The sequence below is a fragment of the Saccostrea cucullata genome, unplaced genomic scaffold (assembly GCF_032062105.1).
Source record: "Saccostrea cucullata isolate Sc308-1 unplaced genomic scaffold, CSIRO_AGI_Scuc_v1 ctg4932, whole genome shotgun sequence".
Classification (NCBI taxonomy): Eukaryota; Metazoa; Mollusca; class Bivalvia; order Ostreida; family Ostreidae; genus Saccostrea; species Saccostrea cuccullata.
Window position 1 is genome coordinate 21,453 of NW_026930759.1, and position 8,571 is coordinate 30,023.

The following is an 8,571-nucleotide window of genomic DNA, read 5'->3' on the forward strand; positions in this document are numbered from 1 at the left end:
TTTTTAATTAATTTTTGTGTGAAATGCTATTAAAATTTATAAGTCTAAATATATAGAAAATATTATCTTCAAATCTGTGTCCAAGAACCTTTAAACACACAGATTTTTTTATGTAACATAAAAAGCACCCCCCCCCCCCAAATCTGAATCCAACTCTCTCTCTATTTTTAATTATCACGTACATGTGGTATATAACCAATGCTTTATCTCTTTTATACGTTAACACTTTTCATATACACGAATACATGGTAAGTACCATAGATCGAGTACAGCAACTCCTACGTTGAACGCAACATAATCTTTGGAATTGAGTAAACATGCATTAGTACATGTGTAAGTTGCGCTACATGCTTGTTACTCTTGAGTTAAAATGATATTGTCTTAAAATTCCCCTTTAATATGAGGAATTTTACACTTTTTTATATCAAATCATCAAAAACGAATTTTAAATTCTTTCCTATGAGTAAATATAAAAAATAAACATAATAACCATACAAAAACAATCTTAAACTTGAAAATGTCATTCTAATTAATCTAAATGTATAGCGGCGTAAATTTGTTGAAATATTACATAATACCTATTCTAAGATAAACAGCCTATCATGAGAATTAAATTTAAAGAAAAATAAGGATACTCACTTCCGGAACCGAAAGGGTTTGAATCTTCGCCACCAAAGCCACCAACTGCATACAGAAAAAAATAAGACAAGCTTGTAAAAAATAAAAATGTATTTTAATTTCAAGAACTTAAGGATGCTACATATTTGTTGTTTCCACATTAAAACCAAAACAGAAATTGTTTGACTACTTACATTGCCTTTTTAGTCGATGTGCCCTGACAATAAACACAAACAAATTGTAAACTGAAGGTTATTATTTAGAAAATATATGCATCATCGATAACACTTCGAAATTATATATACTCTAATTTAAGCAAAGATTACCCCCTAAAACAACTTATATGGGTATAACTCGTACTTGTAGAAACGTTGCTTGTTTATTCCCCCCGTGAATTTTGTCCAATCTTTATTATGTCGTCTGGTACCTACACAAAAAGTGGAGGGTTAAAACGCAAACTGTATGCTTAACGCCGTAAAATGCAATTAATTAAGATGATTACATTTTCCATTGCTTTTAAAAATTGCGTCTAGATAAATTCAAATTGTACTCAATATGAAATTGTTTATACATTTTGTATTTCATAATGTATTTCGCTTTGATATGTAATGAAAGAATATGTAATAATACAAAATGTAACTTTTATCTCAGTTTATTACATTTTGCGTCATTATGACATTCTGCAATGTAACAGCGCTGTACATTTCAGTGTATACTTTTTGTTCTGAATTTTATTTTTAAGATTTGGAAACATTTTAAATTTATTGAAACCTGTTGATCGAGTGTTCAGTTACATTTATAATTTCGTTTTATCCGTAGAAGTACATCTTAAGATTATGTTTTATCGATGTACGAAAAGTAAGCATTTAATTTTCATTTATATATTTTTATTCTAATTAAACCATAACAAAAGGTATATTGTTTGAATAACTTTTGAGTTGATTTTGATACAGAAAAAATCCTTACATGATTTGAAATTTTCATTTTAAAAGGTACAAAAAAATCTAAGATCTTAAATCCCGTCTTAAAAACTACAAAAAATAAAGTCAATTGGAATGGAGTTTATCAGGTCCATAGATAGAAACAAAGATAAATTTCTTTAGATAAATTCATTCAGGTATTTTTAAATTTGATGACCAAAAAAAAAAAAAAACACACACACACACACACAACTAGCAATTCAGAAGGGTGCAAAATATTAATATTTCATATGTGTTAATGTTTGACACCTTTCCATAATTATTTGTTAATATTCACGAAACCTCTGTATAGCAACGTGATCAAGAACAACACAAAATTCAAACATAAGAGATACTGAAATAACGTACGAGGGTTTTTCGAAAAATTCGTGGACGATATCAATCTTAGTTATACTACTTTCAAGAAATTTAAAATAAGCTCATTATCATGTGACCGAATAATTGTTTTATTGATTTGTGAAGTTTAGTTCATTTTAAGGTCAACGTTTTGTAACCATAAGGCACCCTTAACGTCAATGTACGTAAAAAAAATAACGTTAAGAATTTCTCAAAAATATATCACACATTTAACACAGTATAGTCTAATAACCACTTATTAAAAAACCTTTAACTATCGAATAGCATTCATTTTTTGTAACGGTTTTTCTTGTATAATTTCCTTTATCTACGTTTTAACAACTGTGCTTTTACGGGATCAGAAACTCTGAAGCGCCCATGTCTTCCAATGTCGTCCCAATTTTTTTTAAAGCTTTGGTACAGATTTTACCAGATAAACCGTTTCTTCACAGATTGTCCTCGTTCGATACAGAGTCCCTGTCACTCAAATACCGTCTGCACTTTTTATACACATGCACGACCTACTTGTGACATCTTTTTGGATTCTGTTAACATTTTGAGAGTTTATTTAGGATTTTTACGAGTATACCCAGAATTGCATCGTTATCTGCTGCTCTGTGACGTTCTACAACGTCATCGTTTTTGTCGTTTTGAATAATCTCTCTTCTCAAATTGATTTCTTTTCAACGAAGCAAACTATAAAAGCATTTACCTGGAATATGAATTAATGTATCAGTTCTCAATGAATTTTTTGCTTTTTGCGTAATTTCTAAGAGAATGTGAATAAAACATTATCATGATTATTTAGTGTATTATTTACAAAATACTAATTTTGACTTGCACCCCCATCCAATTTTTGCAGTTTTTAATTCTTGATAGGTTTAAAATAAATCATGATACTTCTAAAAAAAGTTAAATAAAGATCATTTGAATTTTCATTCTAGATAAAATATGACGTTTGATAAAAAATACATGACAGAAGTCAAAGAACTTTTCGAACAATCAGGCTCAAAATTTCTGTAAACAATACAAATTAGGAGCAGAACAATCATGTACCTCCAAAGCATCAGGCGTGGGATCAATTGCGTAATGAGCGCAACATATAAAAGCCGAAGGCAAAAGCTATCTCCAAACTCAATTTGAAATAAAATTCAATAATTGAAAATAATTACCTAAAAAAAACTCTCCTTTCCTTTTTTTTTATTACCATTATCGTGCTTTGCCTTTCTCCCCTATTTGTCTCAAATCAAATACCTTTATGCGGACTTCTCAGTTTTAGTTTTCTTCAGCTTCCGGGATTCAGATAAGATGCAAACGATTAGAGAGAGTGCTTTGTATGAACAACAAGGTTCTAAACAAACGTTCTTGCAAATCCAAAAATAGTTTTTTTTTTATTTGACACCTGAACCTACATGTAGGCCTGTCGCATGAGTGTCCAGTATAACATTTTTGGCTTCATTATCCATAGAAATATATATTATTAGCATTATTTATCATTTATGTTATGAAACTGATTTATCAAGTACAACTACGCAATGAAATAAGATAACTATTTTGATTCTTCTCAAAAGCTATAAAATGACTTTTTTTTTTCCTTATCAGGTTTTATCATTTCATGATTTTGTTACTTTTAGACAAGAACTACTGGTTTAAATTATCTTGTTATACTACATTGTAGCTCAAAAGTATGCATACTTTTTCTAACTTCCAAGCTTTATCATAAATGTGATGACTTAAACATTTCTATCGTCCGTTCCCGTACTTTTGCAGCAATACACCTTCATCAAGGAGTATATATATCTCAGTTGATCCGATATGCAAGAGCATGCTCTAATTATAAGTAAGAACAATTTCTAAAACGAGGTAAATTATATACAAACAAGTTGATGAAACAAGAATATCAGCAGTCTCTATATCGAGTCGTCATTTTGTAAGTTCTATGGTCGATACAATGACCTCGTCAGCAAATACAATTTATCATTGAGTCAAATGTTGACTGACGTTTTTCATACCAATTGTTAGTTCATTATATATACACTGAATTGACGACGGATGTTTCCGTGTTTTCCTGATCATGTCAAGGAGCACACGGCGGATGTGACCGGTCAGTAGGGGATGCTTACTCCTCCATGGCAACTGGTCCCACCTCTGATGTTTTGGAGGTCCGTGTTTGATCTACTCCTATTTTGTATTGTTTTATGGACTTTGATATTAAATGCTGTTTGTTATCTCCATATCCTTCATTTTATGAATTACTATTTCTACATTTATAATATAATGACGTAATAGTTTAAAAAGAAAATATTGTTTTTATTTTATGAGACATTAGCAGTAATAAAATACTAAGTAGAAGGAACTTGAAATTAAATTGAAGATTAAATGTACTATTTAAAATGCGTGAAAAATGTTGGGAAAATGTATATTCGTGATTATGCATTAGAAATAGAAAACGGTATATGCGTTAAAGTGCGAGTCTGCAGGGTATTGAAGGGGGGGGGGGGTTAAAGCATGAATTAAAAAACGAATATCTAGTGCAAATGTTTCGTTCTATCTAATTTCTTCGGAAAACGAGATACGATTTAGGTACAAGTTTTAAACCTCATCATCATATGTTTAACCATTGGTTATTTCTTGTTCAGATTTTTTTTTAAAAATTGCCTTATGAACATTTAAGATTTTCGAAATCACCCTATCTCTTTGAATTGAGTATTTAAATACTTATATTAAATTGTATTTAAAACTTTTTTTCCAATTTGCCATTTGAACGGATAGGCAACTTTCTATATACATGGATAAATCTTCTGTACATGATATGTAAGGACAATCAAAGAAATTAGAAGTTAGGTCTCTTAAATGAATCTGAAATTCTAGATAAAAATAAGATAAGGTACAAAGAGAAAGATATACAAAAAGGCAACAAAATTTTAGGCTGTGATTCTAATCTAGATCCTACCTTGCGTCAATCTGAGTAATAAGGACGCCCAACAGAATCGCCCAGACAAGAGCTCCTAAATTCATGACGTGAAAAGTATCTCCTTTGATAAAGTGGCAGTATGGAGACAATTTAACAAAACAAAATGTTCATATACTGGCTCCAATTTCTCTACAACCCCCAAAGATATCAGAGTTTGTAACGAAATATGATTTTCTGTCGAGTATGCGACTTTATATAAACCTACCCCAAAATCACGTGATCTGCCCCCCTAAAATCATCACAACAAAATGTTTATCATTTTCAGAGACCTGTATGAAAAGTCCAAAGTCTTTTATTTAAAATTTCATTGAACGTTTACTTTTGGAAACTTTAGGAAACACACAACTTTAAAATGAATAAGATATAGTAAATTTCATGTAAATATCTCGTTAAAATTTTAAGCAAAGTGTCAAGGACATGATGTACCATCAAAATAAAAATTTGCATAAAATAATTTCTATGGAGTAAGACCACCACTCGCTATAATTACTGCAAGAAAACATTTTCCGATGGATACCATGTACCGCTGAATACGAGATTGACCCAGTTGCTGCCACACCTAATGCATGGATCTTTCTAAACCGTTAATTGTGTGAAGGGGGGAGGGGGGGACTTTGATGACATTTCTTATAAAGATCCCACATATGCTCAATTTGATTAAGATTCGGGGATTTGGCAGTGTATCATCACGCAGATGCCTTTTGGTCAACATCCTTGGGCGTTTAGCAAGTATGTATACCGCTTTACGGATGATTCAATCTGTTTGTGATAATATTAGACTGCCAAGAGCACCAATTTCTTATCATGTTTTTACCATTGAAGTTGTTTGTTTTAATGTTTCTAAAATTGTTTCAGGACAATGTAACAATGTATTAACCTGTTTGTGACGCGAAACATTGGCCTCAGACGAAGATCCACATAACTTCCGGCTTGGTTAAAGAACTACGAACTCTAACTCTTGATTCCCGCCTACATTTTGCACCCATTAGATTCAATGTGAATGGCAATTTGGTCATTAAATCTTTGTTTAATACAAAGAACAGTTTTATGGTAATTAATTAATCATTTTAATTCCAGCGCTAGATAGTAAATCATCATTAATTCTAGCTCTTGAAAAAAGGGGGGTAGACGATATTTTCTAGTGAAATCGAACTTTCAAGAATGACCATATTTTGAAATAGTCTTTAATATGATAAAATGTATCTTATATTTTTTCTTCTGTTTTACGCAAATAAATAATACATAACATATATAAATTAATAAAATACAATTATTTAGTTGTAAATAGTTTTAAAATTGGTGAAATATCAGCATTTTTTCGTTTTTGTCTATAAACATATGTGTCCCCCCACCCGTGAAACACTAAAAGCTTTGGAAGAAATTTTGTAAAATGACAGTCCATATTACCTTTAAATAGGAATTTTTGTTTCACGGGGGGTCAAGATGTTTTAAAAATATTTTCCGTTCTCCGTTGATTTCATAAGTGAAAAACACAAGTTTTACCAAAAATATAGAGTTATCTCTCTTTGGTATCCCAAATAAGTAACGTTTTATGAAAATTCATATAAATATTTATAAAATTTTTGAAAATCATTCGAATATGTTAACTTTCGAGAATTCACTTAGAGGTAGGCGGGAGAACAATACTATCGTTCGTAGTTCTTTGTCCAAAGCATTAAAATTGTGATAAGTTCTCGATAAAAATGACCTGCAACCTATAGAAAAATGCGTTAAAATGGGTTTTTATACTGGTTGTTAATTCTTAAAAGTAATATCAAGGACAATAAACACTTAAATAAAAGTGAGTAAAAGTAAGTAACCAGTTAAACCAATTTTTTTAAATTAAAAATTGAGAACTGTCACAAAACACGTGCTGCAAAGTATAGATTTATTGTTTTTCAGCTTCGTAATGGAACACTGGTTACGTCGATGATAATTGATTTTCTTTCAATCATTGTTAATAAGGTTAATGTAATATATTAATTTTAAAATATCATGCTATTCTTTCAGTTAGTGTTTTAAATAAGTACATTTATTAGAGTGAATCTTAGTAGTTTTGTTTAGTGTAGAGCAAAGGGACCCTTTATGTGAATCGGGTACACCTTTCATAATAAGGTTACGTGACTACACCTTTTGTAACGGGGTTGCAAAGCAATTTTTCGGGTACGTTATCAGCAGCTTAATAATTTGTAAATACCCAAGATTTTTTTTTTTATTTTATCTCCCACATTTTATTTTATCAGTAATTACGCAGATACCATTCAAGATATTCTTGCTTTTCATATTATATTGTGTATGATGGATCCAATATTTAACTATGGTCTCTTTACTTTAGTTACTTGAGAAATTGCCTAAGACATATATCATCCAGGTTCTATTCCTTGCATAGACATCAATGGCGGATCCAGAAGGGGCACTCTGTTTAGAAAAGGGGTAGGAGCCCCCTGGCCTACCCAAAAAATTGTGTTCTTATAAGTTATAAAATAAATAACAACACGTAAAAAGGTACAAAAGCGCTGTCGTATGTGAGTTACACCTAGAACAAATTTCCTATCCCGAAAATATTTGTGAAGAAAGCGATGACAACGGGATATGATTCAAGTTGTGTTTTTTTTATTCAAAAGTAAGCAAAACATGTATGTAAACAATATTGTATTCGAGATAATCATAACTTTGATTTAATGATAAACTTTGCAGCGACTTTTTTACCAGAATTAAAATCTTTCAATTTGATCATAGAATCCCTCTTATTCATAGCCCTGATATATTTCTACTGACAGTGCAAGGATAAGTCATCGATAATTATTTTCACGAAAAATGTACAAATTATGTTCTTTTTAAGATAATAAACTTATAAACGTTTTGGAAGGTATTGGCATTTCTTAAAAACCCAAAGACTATCAATTTTAGGAACCTGGACTTACAATGCACCCGAATATTTTACAGTTTTAGTCATTTTCTACTGCACCTGTCAGAGTCTTTGGGGACACATATACGACATGCACGACAGGCAGAAAGGTTTCTTAGTCCGAAGCGTCCCCAAATATATTAATTTTGGCACCTTTTCAACGAGATATCTGGTGCAGGCAGAGACCTAAAAAAGGGACAAAAAACAACTAAAATAAACACTGTAAATGGATAATAAACTAAATTTAGATTAGGCCAAAAGGTACAAGTACTCTTTTTAAAAAAATCAATAAAGTTCCTGTTGAACTTTTAAAGATGGAATGATGATTTCTTAGATTCTTTTTAACACCCAACGGATAATAATAACACAAGTAATCGTAATGCAAAATTACATGGAGAACCCCCCCCTCTACCCAGAATTGCACTCAGCTACACTTTCAAAAAAAAACTTTTTATTACCATTTTGACTGATTCGCTGTATATAGTTTAACGTCCGTCTCGAAAAATTTTCACTCATATGGAGACGACACTCAGGGTCACTGAGCTGTGAACCTAAGTTTTGATGAGGTACACGAAACATTCCGTAGTCATATTTAATTGAAAGATATAATAAAATGATCAAATTTTAAAACTAAAATTTAGGAATTTTTTTTTAGATATCATATCTAAAAGAATAAGTTATATTTGGTGGTTAATAAAAAAATATAATTTGTTGACCCCCTAGCCTCCTTAAGGTTTTAAGTTTATCTGGGTATT

At 30.9% G+C, this 8,571-nt stretch overlaps 1 long non-coding RNA gene across 1 annotated transcript; it reads right to left on the reverse strand.

Moving 5' to 3' along the window:
• Window positions 1-639: 639 nt before the first annotated feature.
• Window positions 640-5,140, reverse strand: LOC134229994 (uncharacterized). Its single transcript, XR_009984268.1, has 3 exons — window positions 4,888-5,140; window positions 813-835; window positions 640-684 (listed from the first exon to the last, which is right to left on the reverse strand). It is a non-coding gene; the product is annotated as an uncharacterized LOC134229994 (long non-coding RNA).
• Between the last annotated feature and the right edge of the window lie 3,431 nt (window positions 5,141-8,571).